The following is a 19098-nucleotide window of genomic DNA, read 5'->3' on the forward strand; positions in this document are numbered from 1 at the left end:
GATAGATAGATAGATAGATAGATAGATAGATAAGAATAGACAATAGGTGATTGACAGTTACATGATCTTTTCAGCATGCTGTTTTTTATTTAGCTATCACTTTCCCTTTTTCTCTCTCTCTCTCTGTGTGTGTGTGTGTGTGTGTGTGTGTGTGTGTGTGTGTGTGCGTGCATGTGCGCGCATGCAGGCATGGATGCGTATGTGGGTAGACGTTCCCACTTTCATTTATCAATCATTTGTTGATATACATGAGAGCTGTAGCTGGATCTAAATAATAGCTCCAAACATAGGAGAACTCCGAGATGCCTAACAAGAAGAATTTGCTCCAGCCGGAAGTGAGGCAGAATGGCTGACTTGCTCTTACAGACAGACGACCAATGTACTGGGTGCAAAGGGACTTTTTCGGTTTCAGTGTTGGCAAAGAGAGCAGGCTTCAGAGCCAGCAGCACCCAGCTCTCCACACCCTACATAGCAAAAGCGGAATCTGGTGTGTGGAATCTTCTGTCATAGTCTGCTCATCCTCAATGCCTACAATGCCACGGGGACAGATTTTGCCCTTCAAAAACATCTGATCCTTTGTTTTGCAGCAAATTCTGTTCTTTCTTCTTTAATTAAAAACAAGTTTCTGCAGAGAGAACACATATTTGACACCTCTCATGACCTCACTCATATTGTTATAGACTTATTTTGGCTGAATCCTGTATATTTAATCCACTAAAATTATCATGCTCCACCTCCATTGTGAACACTGGCAAGGAATTTGATTTATTCTTTCTTTAAATGAATAAAGTTTGGTCTGAATGTTATAGCTGTTTAATGACACGTGTGTGTGTGTGTGTGTGTGTGTGTGTGTGTGTGTGTGTGTGTGTGTGTGTGTAGAAGGGTAAATCCTCCTCCTACTTCCTCCATGAGCTATGGCTGCTTACGTACAATGCTTCCTTTGCTTGCCCGATGTCTGTAATTAATGGTTCAGAGAGTGGTAGAAATCGGCCGGCACTACAGAGCTTCACAGCCCAACTGGCCTGTTCCCAACCTCACTCCCCAGCTTTCCTAAACTGCCGCGTAAAATAAAAAGTAATTGTCCATTAAATAGGTGGGTTATCTCTCCTCGAAGGCTTCCTGCCTGCTCAGTGATTCACAGAGCAAATATTCTTTTTTCTCTAGTTGTCCCTGAAACATGTCCTAATTTGAAAATAATTTATCAAAGATCAATGCAAGTCATATTGCCTTTGCTGCAAATAAAACCAAACTATTAAAAACGGACCTCGTGGTTATAAAAGGATAAGAATGCACTGTGACGTCAGCCTTGCTCTGAAGAGGTATCTGAAAAATGCATAGTGAAAACTTCCAGAAACTTTTAAAGTGATGAAAATGATGACTGTACAGGTGGTCTTGATGTCCGTCATCTGAGTGACAGTAAATGTCCACACTCTTGTCCCCTCCTGGGCTTCCCACTTCACACCCCAAGTCCTCACACCCACTTCCAACGTGTCCTGTTCTTGCATTCCTGAGTCCTATCCGGTGTGTGACTGAAAGTGCGGTCCTGTTCTTTGCTGTAGAAGCTAGAGACGGGTTGCAGGAAGACTTTATCAAGGGTAACCCCAACTTGAATTGCAAATGCAAAAAATCACACTAACATTAGGTACAATTTCTTTCATTGAATTCAAGGTGAATGAACTTGATAAAATCATCTGTGTGACATTAGTTTCAGAATAACAGCTAAATATTAAATGTTTTAAACTCCCTATGTCCAGGGTCTCTGGATTGAAATTTGAGCTAACAATGGGAATTTTAACATATTTCTCACTTCTGTTTGTAGTGTGATGTTTCTTCTGCCACAGAGAAGGATCCCTTCACTTTTATTTAGAAACCAAAAACAGACTAAAAAGGCACAATGGGTTTTTTTAAGTTTATTGCTTTATACTGTAATATCGGGGAATAGAAAAATAGTAACAGAAGCAGCAATGCCAATACTTAATAACAGAACTTTCGAAAATCTGTCTCGGAAGGATGACCAACTTATGAATGGATCGTCATACACTAAGCTGCCTTTCTGGACTAGTCACACTTCAAATAAATCTGTATTTATAATATACTTATCAATTTGATGGATTTGATGAAATGTAGGCAGAATATACTCATGCGTGTCGTGTCTTCCTCCAAACAAGGTCAACAGGCAGGGAGGAAGCACCCAGGTTCAATGTCCACCACTAGGAACACCCCACTTCTCTGGTAGCCCTGAGCAAACAATCTATTTGCCTTTTAACTTCACCTTGGGATAAAACGTCAACCTCCAGGAAGAATTTGTCTCAGTTCCAAGTGCATGTCATCAAACAAACTCCTGTAATGGTTTTCAGGTATCAACCACTGCTGAAATTTTAAATAATCTCCAAAAAAAAGGTAGAATCAAGTATTCCAGGATAGAATATGACCTATCAGAACTTTTCCTGTGACTATTAATGGTCCGCTACAGGCAATGAGTTAGACATAATGAATACAGAATTGGATACAGAATGGTGCGTTCTGGGGGAGTCTTAGCTTAGACAGATAAACTAAGCTAAGTGCTACACCTGAGTGCATGGGGAACTGCGTGGCCCACCATCATGAGTGATCCCCTTGAACCTCCACGTGCGATGTTGTGTGCAGTAACAAAGGAAAAGGCATCTTCTAGGAGCAACCTTCAGAGCCCAGGACAACCCAAGGTGCTTTGTAGGGGAGAATTGTTTTGCACACAGTGTTAAAGCCTCTCAGGTAGACGGGAGATCAGGAACGACCTGAACATCACAGGTTACAATAAGATGAAGGAAAAGGTGAGGATCCGGTTCAATCTCAAATGAACTTAGAAAACATCTAACTCCCATCCACTGTGTGGTGAAAGTTTGCCTGCCCTTGTAATCTCCTCTGGAACACATTAAAACATGCATTTTTTTGTTGTAGTTAGTGGGTAAATGAATGGAAAAATCCTTAAAATGAGCCATTTAGTTTTGAGAAAACCTATTGAAAGTATTTTTCTGAAATTGACACAGAGTTTGACTCATCCTGACTTCTTTTTGGATCTTAGATCTGCCCTCTACAATAGCGAAAATATGAGAATCATAAGTCATATAAGTAATTAAATTTCTGGTAGCCACATTAAAAATGTAAAAAGAAACTGTTTTAATTTTAATAATACATTTATTTGAGCCACTATACCCAAAATGCTACTCAATATAAAATCACTATAAAACAGTAATGAAAGTTTGCATTTTTACACTGTCTTCAGAGTCTGTTTTTATGCTTTTGTAGATTGCAGTCTACATGCACATGAGGGCAGGCACAAGTTAGGGTGAGAGCCTGTGATTGGGCAGTGGAAAAGAAAGATGGGCTGTGAACTTTAGGGACCAGTACAGAGACACAGCGCAGAGGAAGGAAGGGAGATAGAAGAGGAGAAAGATGACCCAGATCTGTGTGGCTTTAAACTGCCACAGGTAGCTATGAATATCTTATAAGGGACAGATAGTTACAGGACAATTTGTCTTATCTAGGTGGGCAGTTTATATCAATATCAATTGGCTCTGAGTTCATTGTGTGCACATTTTGTGGGGTGAGAATTTACTGATACAAATCTGACTGATAAATTACAAGCCTATAGAGTTTTGATTTTACTTGGTTATGGGGGATTTGTGACAGCTAACCACAGGGGCAGACGGTTGGGAATGTAAGCAGAATTCACAGCAAGAGAGCCATGAGATGGGTGGTCACTGCATGGGGCTAGCCATGGAGGTGGTGAGACCACCGCAGGGGCCAGAGAGTAGCCAGCATTACCATGGGTGCTGACTTTATTTTTTTTAATATTTCATGCAACAGACGACGTCAAACATGGCAGGTAAGAATCCACTAGAAATTTAAGAGTCTTAGCCCAAGAATTAGAGATTTAGCTCTTAGGGAGCAGAGGGGAGAGATGGTTTCTCAGGGAGAGGAGGAGTCATGTGGTGGCTCAAGTGCTAAAAGCTTAAACAAAGAAACAGAGGGGCAAACACTGCTCACAGGATCTGAGGTCCCCTGCTGTGAAAAGAGACAAGATGGCTGCTCTCAGTCAGAGAGCTGGAGAATGGAAGCTGCCTGCTTCCTTAGCAGATATTGATTGGAGTAAGATTTAATTCAAAGGCTGTTTTATTTGCTTTTAGGATATATTTACATACAGATTTTTGTCCTAATCATGTGAGGAATTTCACCTTTGGTTCAGAACTAGGATAGGGAAAATTACTGACTCCTAAGTAGGGAGCAGTGATGGCTGCCTGCTATGAACAGGTATTGATGGATATCCATGGCTCCAAGCAGAGAGCACAACAGATAGATGGTGTAATACAGTCTTCAGGGAGCTCATATTCTTTCTTCGTGGGCTCCACGGGAATTTTGGGTTAATTATTCTGACATGACAGATTAGAAAAAAAGGCCTGAGAATAGGTTTACACTGTAAGCAAAAGATATTTTAGGATAGTAGGGAAATTGTATGAAACAATTGTTTTAGGGAAGCTTTGAAGTCCTTCAGGATAACTCATGTTCTTTGAATGTGGGCTCCAAGGGAGTTTTGGTTTAACATCCTGGCATGGCAAGTTGATTTATTTGTTCATTTATTAATTCATTTGTTTTGCATTGTTTTTATTATTAAATTAGTAGGATTATGAGTTTTTGGTTGTTCTATTATTCCTCTGGAAGGGAATACAAACTTCAATCAGTGGCTGACTGAAGGATATGCTGATGTGGGAGAAAGGTTTCATCTTTGCATGTTTAGAAAAGGTGATTAGTGTCTAGACAACATCCAGAGTTGTATGGATCAGGTTTGACAGAGACATAACACCTGAATTTATATTCAAGCAAATCAGACAAAATATATTCTTTGTGCCATCCCTTGAATCACATGAGTGAAGACTTAGGATTGGAGCAGAATTTCATCCTAACTAGTCTGAACACCCTACTCAGACTAATACAATCCATACTGATATCTTGATGATGCTAACAATTTGTTTTGAGATTTGTATATTACAGACTACACAGCTTTGGTGAGTCTCATCATCAGACATGATGAACTGACCTGCTTGAACTCCTGATCTCAGAAACTTTCAGCTGGATCCAGTCAGGACAGACATCAGAGACTACAACAATCCTTGGTGTGGCCTTCTTAAGGCCAACCAACCAACTCCCCCATTTTCCCTATCCTTTCCTCCATTCAACAGTATCTCAACGCCCACATTCAGCTATAAGAAGTTATGAAGAGTCACCATCCCAGTTCCCTTGGCTCGGTTATTCTAAGTTGTCTTTCTGGGGAATTTAGAAATGGCCATAATTTGAAAAGGGAGGAAATAGCTAGAATTGATTGTGTAGCCATAATCTCATCTGGTAGAAATCTTTACAATACTTACTAAGTTGAAGTCATAATTTCTTACTTTGGTACAGAATTTATTTTGATATAAATTTAAGGTTTTCATTGGTAGAATTTCTTATTGATATAAAATTGAGGTTAAAATTCTTACTCTCATAGAGGCATTGTGCCTATACAACACACTTAAGAATACACGGCTTAGACACAGTGCTTCCATAACTGTTAGTATAAATGGATCTGAGATGATTAAGCCTTTGAGTTAAAGGCCAGATAGCAAATTCTTGACTCCAAGTTAATTGCTAGGGTTCTTGCAAGATATTTTAATTAGAAATAGCTGAGAGTAGTTAAAGGACAACAGTCCAGATTAATTTACAAAGAGAGATGGTTTTCAAGAATGTCAGAAGTCCACAAAATGCGACGTTTACGTTAAGACGTACCTCATCCTAACATTCCACATCTGTGGATTCAAAGAAGAAACTGAATGTCTCTTCCAGGTGAGGCTGTACATTGTAGCTAGGTAGTCACTGGGCAGAAACTGCCTATTTCTTCTACAGACCTGTACTGTTCTTGAGAGGACACAAATTATAGGTTAAGACAGCTTAGTTCTGCCAAGACAGAATAACATGGTCCTTAATAATTCCTCTTTCACTAAGGTCTGTCAGATGATCCTGGGCCATGTGAGCAGAATCCACAGCAAGAGAGCTGCGAGACGAGTGGTCACTGCACGGGGCTAGCCATGGAGGTGACGAGATCACCAGGGCCCGAGAGTAGCAGGTGTTAGCACGGGATGGTGCCTTTTTATTATTATTTTTATTTCACATGTATCTCATTTCCATTTGCAGAATGCATATCCCACTACTCCATGGCCATTCGGGTTAGAGACCATATAAGATGACCCAGTTTGAGAAAAGAATTCACAAATTTGACTGAACATCAACCTCACAAAAAAAAAAAAAAAAAAAAAAAACCCAAAATATAAACTCCTGGGATTCACTCTCAGAGGCACAAGGAGTCTTGTAACAAGGCAGTCAGAAAAAATACTTATTACAAACCAACATGTGGGAGTCATTCCTCTAAAGCAACTGAAGCCATTCTAGGTCCTCCTATGCATGAGTCTCCGGTCTCTAAGAGGAATTCCTGCATTGCTGTGTCTGGTCTCTGAACTAATATTTCCCACCTCTCCCAAGCATGTGCCACCTGGAGTTGTTTCCAAGCCTGACAATGGCTCCCTAGACACAGTCCAGTGTGTTTGGCTTATCTGCAATAACAGGGAAGAGCTGCGACACAAACAATCCAAATCAGTCTTTATCTGCCTCGAAACGTTTCTTGGTACACTTATTTGAATATGAGTGTCCCTGCCAACTCTTCACTTCATAACTCTTCAAACTGAAATTTTAAACTTTCAATTTCATGAAGCATTCAGTTAGCCTAAGATCTTCAGCATGCTGCCTACTTCACCATGGCCTGTGGAGAGGCCTCTCTGAGTAATTCAGGGTCTTGTGTGGAGGAAAACTGCCTTTCTCAACTCTCAGCTGTCCTCATGTCTAGAGGACAGAACATTGCTGTGATAGGATGGATTGTCAGCCCCTTCTGAGGTTACATAACCACAAACATTATAATAATGTGCTACAAAAGTCATATTTGACATGACTCGGGTAATGTCGTGGTGTTTGCTCACTGAAGGTTTACTGAGCACAGTGTGCATAGTTTGTAGACTAGAAGGCTTCAAGGAGCAAGACAGACTCCCAAATGCCAAGATATCACAATTGAGACAGAATGAAAATCGAGACAGAATATCATTTAGTTGGAAATGGATATGTGGAGTTCTCGCTAAACACTAGGCTTTGGATACATAACCATGAGCAAAGCAATAATCCTCGTCCTTTCTGGTGGAACTGGCTGGTAATAAACAATTAGAATGATAACTGAGTATAGCAGTACATCAGATGATACGCGTTAGAGAAGCTATGAGATCAGAGTAAGGCAGATCAAGAAAACTTGTACACTGGAAGGCACATTATGCTTCTGTTTCCTTAGAGAACCCTCACTGATACATCCAACCAATAGGCCAAGTCTAGAGCACACCACAGATTCCAACTCCTTAGCAAGCTTGGAGCCCAGCCCAACCAGGGGATGAGCGATTTCGCTTCTTTTCTGAATGTTTACCAATTCTCTCCACGGTACAAGACTGTCAACGCAAGATCGATAAGATTGTGCTTGAGAAGTTAGGGTGACTCTAGAAGGGAGCTACAGAGCCTTTCTCCTGTAACCTCACTTCTGAATCAGGCATGTGTCAAGCCATAATACACCTCTTTCTATCCTAACCTGCCATTGGCTCTTACCCCCTCTACCCAAATCCATGTGTCTGTGGGACGGGAACCTCAGCTGAGAAAATGTCCCCATCAGATTGGCCTGTAGGCAGGTCCAGGGTAGGGGATTGATTACTGGTTTATGTGGAATGGCTCAGCAATCGGGTGGTGGCATCACCCTTTGGTAGATGAGTCCTCAGTTGTATAAAAACACAAGCTCAGAAGGCCATGGAGGACAAGCCCGTAAGGCGCTTTCCTCCAAGGCCTCTGCTTCAGTTCCTCCCTCTGGTTCCCTCCTCTGTTCCTGCTCAAGTTCCTTCCCTGACTCTCGTCAATGATGGGGATACGTAAGGCGAACAAACTCTGTCTCCCAGTGGTTGCCTTTGGTTGTGACCTTTCACAACAATAGAGAAATTGCAAAGAAACTGAGAGAGGCAACACAGCCCCCCTCGCCCATTAGATACTTTCACTCATTATTCTGGATTGGAAGAACCTTTTGAAGGGAGGTCAAATGAACCCTATTCTGTCTTCTGGCCATTGTAAACACGTGAGTATGTCTATTTCATCCTTAAGTAACTCCCATGTGAACTGTCTGTGTCTTCTTCCACATTCACCAGGCCTTCTCCCTGTTATGTACATACACTCCTTGTGCTGTGCTTTAGACCTGGGTCCTTCTGCATGATGAAAATATAGATGCACCCCACTCATAGGTACACCCCTGACCCTTGCAAGGCTCATCTGGGCTAGCCTCAACTGTGACATATGTTCTATGTGCTGAGTGGAAGTTTAGCAACATGAAGTATGTCACACCCATAAGGGCTTAATGTCTGCTGCCTGAGCCATCATTTGGCACCTTAGCAAGCACTGAGTCACAGACAGGTAATAGCAAGGATATGGGAAAGCACAGGCGCCTGCAAGAGTGCAGTCTGCAGCCAACCCAGACAGAGTGAGAGGGTGAAATAAAGCCAAAGCAAGCAGGAATGGGTCATCTCCGCCATTACACAAGTGACACTTTGATCATGGCATGCACCCTCCACTGCCCTCCCAAATGACCACAGCTGCCCAGAATCAACCCTGCTGGTGTCCATCAGGACCCCAAGCACTTGTAGCTGCCCTTGTCAAGAGGTAAATCTTATACTTACTGGGTGTGCAGTAGTAACTAACAGCTCAGCCCACTAACAAAATGGTCAGGCTTTCTTTTCTACCTCTAACTGTATCTATTAACTTTTGGGAAAATAAGTGGGATATATATATATATATGTGACACTCAATTTCAATGTTTGTCCTCAGAATTAGCACATGGTTAAATAAATCCTGGAGAAGATCCATTAGAGGCTCTGTGTTTACATAATTTTAACTACCAAGTTCAAGACCAAGTTTCCAGCCACCATACAGACAGACTTGTGGCAGCTGACTGAGGGCTCAAAAGAAAGTTGAATTCAATAATCCAAGAATTCTCAGCTCCAAAATAGATGCTCCTGCTCGTGCTGTGCCGAATCGCCCCACGCACAGAGGCAGACAGATGTTCTAGCTCACAGCCCGGCCTTCAGAAGGCCAGCGGGGATTCAGGAAGCGAAGCCAAGGGTGTCCATGGGATGTGTCCCTTCCTCTTAGAGCTTATAGAGGCCGTCCACATGCCTGGGCTCATGTCTGCCTGCACCCTCAAAGACAGCAAGCACCATCAAGTTCCACATTGTGTCACTATGACCGTGACTCAAATGTCTCCCCCTACCACAATAAAACTTTGGTTGGCCCGACAGGCCAGACAATGTTAAAATAAAAATAACCCTCTTATTTTAAAGCTAGCTGACTATCTAAGTAACCGTAATAGCATCTCCAGGCTTAAGTGCCCTCCGCAGTATGACAGCATTCACGGGAGCAGAGAGTGGATGTGTGGACGACTGAGGGATTATCACTCAGCCTAGCACACTGTCTTGGAGCTGCTGGAGGTTTAATCAAATCGACAACACATGTCTATGTCACTGACAAGCCTCATCGCAGTAGGAAATCAAATAAATTATTTTTTAAAATCATAGAATTAATAAAATTTTTGTTTGAATTGTATTTATTTTGTGTGTATTGGGTACTTTGTCTGCATGTCTGTCTGTGCGTGCATAGCGTATTCCAGGAAGCAGGAAGAAGTCATATGTCCCCTGAAACTGCAGTTACGGCTGCTTACGACCTATTATTGAAGCTGAGAGTCAAACCCAGACCCTCTGGCATGGCAGTCATTGCTCCTAGCCCTCAGCCATCTTTGTAGCCTGTCATATAAATCAAATCAGTTCAAAAGCCCTAGGAAGAACATGTCAGCCAGATGGTGGGCCACGACTCAAAAGTGCTATTCCTGGTATAGAAAAGGACACCAAATTGGACAATGATCACATGTGCAATGACATCTGAAACAGTAAGGGATGCAATGGCAGATTATTATACCAGATACAATACAGAAACTTTAGAAGACATATTGAAGAGGGTAGCAGAGTGATTTTAATATCCCTGTCACATAGCTCTCCCCAACCTTGGTCAGCATATCTTGGAGAATGTGTCTCCAGAGTCTTCTCTTAAAAGAACGGGAGGTGGGAACCACTTCTACAACACATACCCCCAGACAGGCCCATTCTGGTGAAATGAAGCAGTGAGGCTGACCTCCACAGCCCCAGGATCTAGTCTATTACCTACAGGTTGGTCCTCTCAGACTACCCTGTTACCAAGTTATCATCTACAACTGCAGGCTCAGATTAGCCGGACAAACTTGTTCTTCAGGCCCACCTATCATCATGAAAAACCCAGATCCCAAAGTAATCTAAGTAGGAGGCCAGCACTGAACAGACTCAGGCTGCAGGCCTGGGCATACATGGGCTTTATAAATCCTAGCCCCTAATAGTACAGGGCTGTCCTCCATTGTCCTGACCATCAGATCCACCCCACTATGAAGCGATTACACAGAGTACAGCCTTAGTTTTAAGCCGATACTCTCAGACCCAGCCTTCCCACAAAGAGACAACAGGCCCAAATCAACACTAATACCCTCAATAGACCCGCGCTCCAGGCCATCCCTGTAAGCACAGAATCCTGAACCTCCCTATATAGTCAACCAACTTAGACCCACACTAGTGGGTCTAGGAAATCGTTCCAACTACCTACAATGTGGGACATAATTACCAAGAACTCTAGCATGAGCACCACACACAGGACATCAAATGGCCTGCCCCAAATCGTGGGCTTCCTGACTGATGATGAGTTCCCTACAAGCCAAACTACAAAGATGAGAACCAGACCCTACTGCTTCAAATGGACATCCAGAAACAAGAAACATAGGAAAACAGGGAGAGGACATTATGAAAATAAGAATGCTCTCCCAGTTCTTGAACCAGAGAAGAATGTAAGAATATGAATTGTCTTACAAAAATGTTCAGAACACTTACTGTCCAAAATTGCTTCCACGACTCTGACGAGCACTGACAAAGCATGGCTTGGAGCGGAGGGGTTTTGTTTGGCTTCCGTTGTAGTTTGTCATCAAGGGAAACCAAGGAAGCAACTCAAGACATGAACCTTTAGTCAGGAGCTGAGCCAGAGGCCATGGAGAAATAGTGCTTACTGGTTTGCTCTCTGCAGCTTGCTCAGCTAATTTTCATATACAACCAAGGACCACTTGCCCAAGGGTGTCACTACCCAGTTGGATGGTCCATCTCACCTCGATCATTAATCAAGAAAGTATCCTACAGACATGCCCATGGGCTAGTCTGACAGAGGCAGCTCCTCATCTGAGGTTCCTTCTTCCCAGGGGACTCTTCTGGCTGAGGGTAATGACAAAGCTAACCACTAAAACTGTTCTGGAGAAACTCATTACACTCCAGGAAATAGCAAAAGACAGAACAGGTAAGAGATGCCAAACCTGAAAACCTGAGCTCACTCTCTGGGACCCATATGATAGGAGAGGATTGATTCCTACAAGATATTCTCTACAAGTATTCATTAGCATGAATGAATATGCATGTGTGCACACACACACATATACATACACACACACATATACATACACACACAAACACACACACAAACACACACACGCACGCACACAAATGTGACCTTTTAAAAAGAAATATAAAGAGATAATTCAGTGAAAAGGCTAAAGACCCATTATAGAAATTCACTGGGAAAACTGAAATTATGTTTTAAAACTCAAACTCATTCTGAAACCGGAAATAACAATGGAAAACAATGAGCAACAAAGAAGAACAAAATATCAGAAATGGTTGCTCAAAGATGCATTCTCCTAAAATATGGCACTGGAAGAAACAGGTCAAGAGATCATGAAAGCAAATATTAGTGTCCCAAAGCTTTAAGGAGAGAAAAGAAAGGAGGCAGCTTATTTGGAGAAAACTCTCCAAATATGAGAAATTATGTACAAATACTAGTAGAAAAAGCTCAAAATCTCCAATAAGATGTAATCGTCCAAAACCTCATAAGAAACAGACAAGCAATTCATCAAAAATCAAGACAGGGTTAGGATTTGCTGGTGAGGTGTCCACACAGATACTCACGTGTTAAAGGCCTGACACCCAGTTGGCGGCCATTCTGAAACTTGTCTGGATCACAAGGGTCCTAATTTCCTAAATGTATTAATTCACTGATAAAGTGAAAGCTGAATGGAGCTGTAGTATGCAGAGGAATCAGGTCAGTGTGTTTACATCTTGTCCCAGGCTCTGGGGTGCTGTGAGGTGATCTCTCCCATTGCGGGGATGTCTTGACTTAACTCAGTCCCAAAACAACCAAACTAGGGCTCTTCGTGGACAGAAAAAAAGGGGGTAAGGCAACTTTGTCGACCCCCCCTTCTTTAAATTACAGAATTTTTTGTCACAGTAACAAAGAAATTAACACAGAAAACAAATGGGTTTTTCCTGTTACAGTACTTAATCACCCGTGTTTGTGAGAAATTTGGAAAGGGTTTGAAAACATTCAGAGTACTCAGTGAAGCTCAGTGGATGGTCCTCAGAAGGACGGGGAGCAGATGCAGAGAGAAGACTGCTCATGAGGGCTCCTAAGGAAGCTGGACTTCGAGGCATCATGTTACACTCTAGCAAAAAGTTGGAGACATTTTGTCCACACCCCGATGCTTTGTAGAAAGCTGTGCTGAACGATGGAGAACGAGTTCATCTGAAAGACGTTTCAAGGCAACACAATCTTCAAGGTGTGTGGTGAATATCATTGGCTGCTTTAGCCAGATGTACAGTGAAAACCAGGAACAAAATAAAAACAGAGCAGAAATACATTTTTTAAAACGTGAAGTTCGTCAGAAAAGGACATAGAAAACTAGAACAAAGGATGAGGCATTTGCTATGTGTCAGGAAAAGCTCAGTAAAGCACTTGCTTTAAAGCATGAAGAGCTGAGTTCAGTCTTGTAACTCCATACAAAAGATGCTGGGAGCCAAATGGCGGTGCATGTCTTTAATCCCAGCAATGGGAGGGGCACCTTTAATCCAAGCACGGGGGAAGCAGAGGCAAGCAGATCTCTGCAAGGTCAAGGTCAGTCTGGTCTTCAGAGAAAGTTCAAGGACAGCCAGGGCTACACAGAGAAACTCTATCTTTAAAATGATGATGATAATGATGATGATGACGATGACGATGATGACAATGATAAAGAGAGAGGGGAGAAAGGGGAGGAGGAGGATGAGGAGGAGGAGGAGGAGGAGAGAGAGAGAGAGAGAGAGAGAGAGAGAGAGAGAGAGAGAGAGAGCACAAGGTGGGCATGTGGCACATGCTGGCCTCGGCAGCTCTGAGGAAGCAGAGTTGGGCAGATCCTTTGTACTCACTGGCCAGAAAGACTACACTACTGGAAGAGCCTCAGGTCACTGAGAATCCCCATCTCAAAGTACAAGGAGGGTATTTTCTAAGGATTGAAACTAATTTGACCTTTGGCCTCCACAGCCATACTTACACATGTGCATATGTGCATGCGTGTATACACACACACACACACACACACACACACACACACACACACACACACACGGAGGTCAGCGGGAAGGAACATTTTACTAGGACAATAGGAAAGATGGCTTAAAGTCATTTTATGAGTAAGCAAAAGTTCATTTATCACAGTCTTAATGATGTAAAAAAAAAGAAAAGAAAAGAAAAATTGAGACTTATTTGAAATTTATTTGAAAAAAAAGGGGGGTCCAAGTTTCCCTCCTTGCACAATGTCTCCCAGGAAAACAGCATTTCTGCCATCACAGCAATCAAGGGCCTATGCAGCTGCTTACTGGGTCAGGTTGACCAATGCTCAAGGTAGCAGCAGACCTGTGATGCTTATTTCTCCAGTGTGCAGAAGAAAATGTTGTAGGATATCAGGGCTCCACGGAGAATTCAAAGTTAGGCCTAGCAACGCATGACAGGGTCAGAAACCCAGAAGTCATATATCAAAGACCCCATCATATTAAATCTTTCCCAGCCGCGACGGCATTGCTACGGCTTGAATATGTATGCCTTTTCAAAGCATGTGGTGAATGTAAGACTACAGTGGTAGCATCGATGGAGGCCTTGGGAGAGCAGCACTGGTCCTCACTGAAGGAAATAATGTGCTTACACGGAGGATGAAAGGAGACGGTGCTGCCTTTCTGCCATAAGGAAGACACAGGAGCCATCCATAAGGAATGCCCTTCACCAGAGCAGAATCTCAGTGAAGCAAAAAAAAATTAGCAAACTAAGTTCAAGGCTGATAGAAAGAATGGGACAATAAGGGTTGAACAATAGATGATAGAGATGTAGGGGGGTAGATGATAGAAAGAAAGAAAGAAAGAAAGAAAGAAAGAAAGAAAGAAAGAAAGAAAGAAAGAAAGGAAGAAAGGTAGATAATAGGTAAGTGATGGATGGATGGATAGATAGATAGATAGATAGATAGATAGATAGATAGATAGATAGAAGCTAGATAGATAGATGGATAGATAGATGATAGATAGGTAGATAGATAAATAGCCAGACAGATAGATAGATGATAGGTAGATGATAGATAGATGATAGATAGATAGATAGATAGATAGATAGATAGATAGATAGATAGATAGGCAGACAGACAGACAGACAGACAGACAGACAGGTAGATGATAGGTAGATGATAAAAAAGATGATAGATGATAGATAGATAGATAGATAGATAGATAGATAGATAGATAGATAGATAGATAGGCAGGCAGACAGACAGACAGACAGACTGACTGACTAGATCAGGGAATAGAGAGATAAAATAAACTGAGACCTAGAGCAGTTTTATAAATATAAGCAGCACTAACATAACTTCATCTGAAGTAAGCAAAAACATATTCAAAGGAAACAAATCAGAAATGAAAGAGGAAGCATTACAATTGGTTACATGGCATTTAAAGATCCAAAGAGACGACTTCAACTGATACCAAGCCTAAAAATAGAAGCCCTGACTTGCTCCTCAGAATTCTATGTGCCCAGTACCTAATTCCAAAGCTATTTCCACAGGTTTAAGCATGTCTTACAGAAGCAGCCACTTCTGTGCAACAAAATACGTTAGTTATGTATCACTGATAAATTAGAAAAAAACCAAAAACATAACAATATTTATCAGTTATTAGTGTACTTATTATTTCATAATTCAGGAGGTTCAAAATTAGTTTCACTGACCTAGTAACTGTAGAATAATAATTTGGATTGTTGTGAACTTAACTTGTAACAGCATCCACTTCATCAGCAAGGGTACTGAAGCTCAGAGAAGTAAGTACCCTCACCAGTGTCCTCACAAGTAACATAACTTGTGACATTTTGCCTGGGTCTACCTGGTTTCTAAGACCCGCTCTGATCACTGTGTTATTTTTACTCTATCAGAGAGCATCCACAGCCTGAGACATACCTCTGATTGTGTCTGAGAGGGTGACTCACTAAGAAAGACGGGCCCTGAATGCAGGTGGTCCAGGGACTCTGGTCTCATATTGAATACAGAGAAAACTGAGAAAGAGAGTCCTGAACATCATCAGTCTTCATCCCCCTCTGTTGCCTACACATAAGACGCCTGACCCTCACCCACCATGCTTCTTGCACCACAGACACAGCCATTCTCATTGTCATGGCTTCCCCTTCGAATTGCAAACCAAAATTAATCGTTCCCTCAAGTTGCTTTTTCAAGTGTCTTGTCACACCTATGAGGGGTGCAGCTCGCACGCGGCTGAAGGCAAGCCCTCGACACACCATGTGCTGTAACAAAGTCGCCTAACTTGTGTCACTGGCCTACCACCACATACCTAGGGACGCTTTTTCCTTCGCAGGTGAAAAGTTCTTTAAGAAGGATTAGTGTTAAGATATCAACTAAGGGAAAAAATGTTTTGATTTTATCTACCCTTTGGGAGTTAACGAGATTATGCAATCTACAAGCACTTCAGAAGGCATTTTTTTTCCGTAAGACGACAGATGAGATTATCTATTTCGGGAGCCTGGATGACTGTACGATCAAACCCAGGCTAACTCTGTGTGCATGCCTTATTCTTTTCGATCTATCATGTACAGAGAGAAAAGAAAATTATTATGATTGTTATCTGCCAAAACATCAGCGAGGCTCCAAAGCAAGGAAGGGAGAATCTGTTCGCGGTTTCCATAGTCCTTAGAATTGGAACTCCTTATCCCCTGCTGCAAGTCCTTTCATTTCCAGCATACGCTACTGTAATTTTTAAAGCTTAATAAGTGTGTTTGAGGCTAAGTGTCAGATTACAGCCAGAAATGGCTAGAACTCCAAACTACCGCCCAGACGAATTAAGTAATTATTATAATAGGCATGACCCAAAGCCCGCATGGATTAAGAAATGGTTGGATTTGAAATCTCGTTACGTTTTCAAAGCAACCGTAAATCAAAGTTTAGCAAGAGTAAAGCAGTACTGCGGTATTATGGTTGGTGTTTCAGGAAAAGGCTGGCATTTGGAAGCATAGGGTTTTACCATGAATGTAAAACAAAAGGCTAAGTATTAGATTCGGATTTCACCATAGTTTTTTTAAAAAAAAAAAAAAAAAAGAACATTCGTAGATTAAAACATTCATAGTTTTAAAATGCCAACATGCATTTTAAATGTACCAGAAATCAGAAAGAGAAAATAAAGTAACCAAAATGAAAAATACCAAATAGGTAAGAAGTCATGAGGTGAATGTGTTTTGAGAGTTCTTACGGCAAAGGGATGAGACGGAAAGGGGGCCTTGGCATCTGCTGGAGAAGCAACAAGTGGTTCTGAAATCACCTCTGCTCGTTTAGAATAGATTTGATAGCACAGGAAACTTGTACATGAAGCTTGTATGAAATCTGGGAGCGGAGCACCTCACCGTTTTTCTTTTTTGTTGTTGATGTTTCTATTCTTGCTATGACATTTTACACACTATATAAAATACTGGCAGCATTCTCAATTTACTATAAATGGAACCTCAGAACGCTTGGTGGTATGACTGCTCTTGTCTCTCTAAGCCCCGTGGGATCCCGGGAAACAGCACAATGCAGGACTGAGTCCTTATCAAACCTGCTGCTCGCCTGCTGTCTGAGGAGAGGCCTTACCAAGGCGATGCACAACCACCCATCAGTCACCTGTCATCGACTTCAAAATTCAAATCTTATAATAAGAGTTTACTAAAGTACAGTCCATATATCAGGAACGCAGGCCTTGCAAGGCCATGGCAGACGGTAGAGAGTGGCTAATACACAAAGATACTCAATGAGGCTGGAAGTGTAATTCCACATCTTTGAGTGAAAACTAGATTTGTGAAGCCTTTGCTCTTTCTAATATTGAGCTTGGTATTATCTAGGAAACAAAAGAAGTTCACCAGTGGGAGCCGGCATCCGCCAACTGAGCACAATTAAAAGAAAACACAGCACGGGCCATGCTTTTTAAACACAACACATACTTTAAAGAAGCTGACTATTTATATAGAAATAACTATTGTTTTAAATTAACTAGAAGAGGAAACTTGATACCCTGAGACTATTGCCTAGAAACTGTCAAACTGTTTGATATGTAATTGTCCAATTGTCTCACAAAAAACTGTACATTTCTGGTTTCTGCTTGTGATAGATGTACATTCTGTATAGGAAGCCAGTACCCTTAGGAAGGCTAGAGGGGGCCTATGCGGTTATCATAAGAATACAGACAATTATTAGAAACTCGTTTTGTAAAGCTTCCTATTTACTCAAACTGTCAAGTCCTAAAATAGTAAGGCCCTGTTCTAAGAGACTGAAAACGAGAAACAGAAACAACACGCAGCATAAGCCTAACGCCTATACCTAATTACATCTCTAGCCAACTGGAATTTTGCTGACAATTGGGCTCTATTTCCGTGATTACATTAGGCTATTGTCTTCAGTATCCCAGCCCCACCCTCCCCAAAGCATCTGAAAGTGAAGAAAATATCATAAACACTTGTCACAATAGAAACACCAATTAAGGACTTTAACTGAAATCCTTGCTTAAAGAGCTTACATTTTAATTTATGATGAACACAAACTCCTCTTAAATGCAACACATGTCAGTTTTTCCCCTCTCCCTACAGAGAGCTTATGAGCTGCTGTCCATGGTGGCACCCGCTGGCTGTATGCAGCAACAGCGCCACCACAGAAACATCCAAGTTGCATCCTATGTCTGCTTCTTAAGGCAGATGTGCTGGGTTGGTTGCATTTTGCATTGCCAACGTCTCCGTAATTCTAAGTTGCACGACTTCATTTGAAGCCATAGCTCCCAAAAGCATAAGAACCTCCCATACCCATGTGTAGTGGGAGAGGACGCCTTGATTTTCGAGATCCGGGACCTTCCTCTGTGCTTCTCTATGAATTCCTTGGACACTTTAGCCCCCTTATAGACCCTCAAGCTAAGCACCATCCTGCAAGCCAGGAAGTCTTCAAAAGCTTTGCTCAATCAATTTGCTGCCCGCTTTCTTTAATTGAAGTTTCCTTAAGACTGAACAGTATATTGAAATATAATTTGAAATATGGGCAGTAATGAATAATCAATGTCCACTGACTTCAAAAAGAAAAAAAAAGTTTTAAAATTCTACAATTACGGTGATATGAGGCTGTGCTTCTGTGAACATCCCCTTGAAACGATTTCAAAATAATTGTAACAGTATCGTGCCCTTCCCCTGGCCACTGATGGGAAGGGAAGAATGGGTAGCGCTCCATGGTACTCTGCTTCAAGTACAGAGATGTGCAGTAGAAATACCGTAAGGGAATTCCTCTGGGCAGGCACCACAGCGCCGAAACTTTGGGAGGTCAGTATCTTAACCAAGATTGAGCTATCTTGTTTCCTTCCCAAATCCATTCCACCCAAATGAGGCGTTTGTGTTACAATTTATTGTTCCCTAGACGCCCAAATCACCCATCTGCCTCTGGAGTTTCTAGTCGGTAATTAAGGCACTATCCATTACAACCGCCAAGTGCAC

General features: G+C 41.9%; 1 protein-coding gene across 2 annotated transcripts in view; it reads right to left on the bottom strand.

Moving 5' to 3' along the window:
• Nell2 (neural EGFL like 2) overlaps positions 1-19098 on the bottom strand; it is a 319573-nt gene that overhangs the window by 298817 nt on the left and 1658 nt on the right.

This window comes from Rattus norvegicus, chromosome 7, assembly GCF_021556685.1.
Source record: "Rattus norvegicus strain SHRSP/BbbUtx chromosome 7, alternate assembly SHRSP_T2T, whole genome shotgun sequence".
In the NCBI taxonomy this organism is placed as follows: Eukaryota; Metazoa; Chordata; class Mammalia; order Rodentia; family Muridae; genus Rattus; species Rattus norvegicus.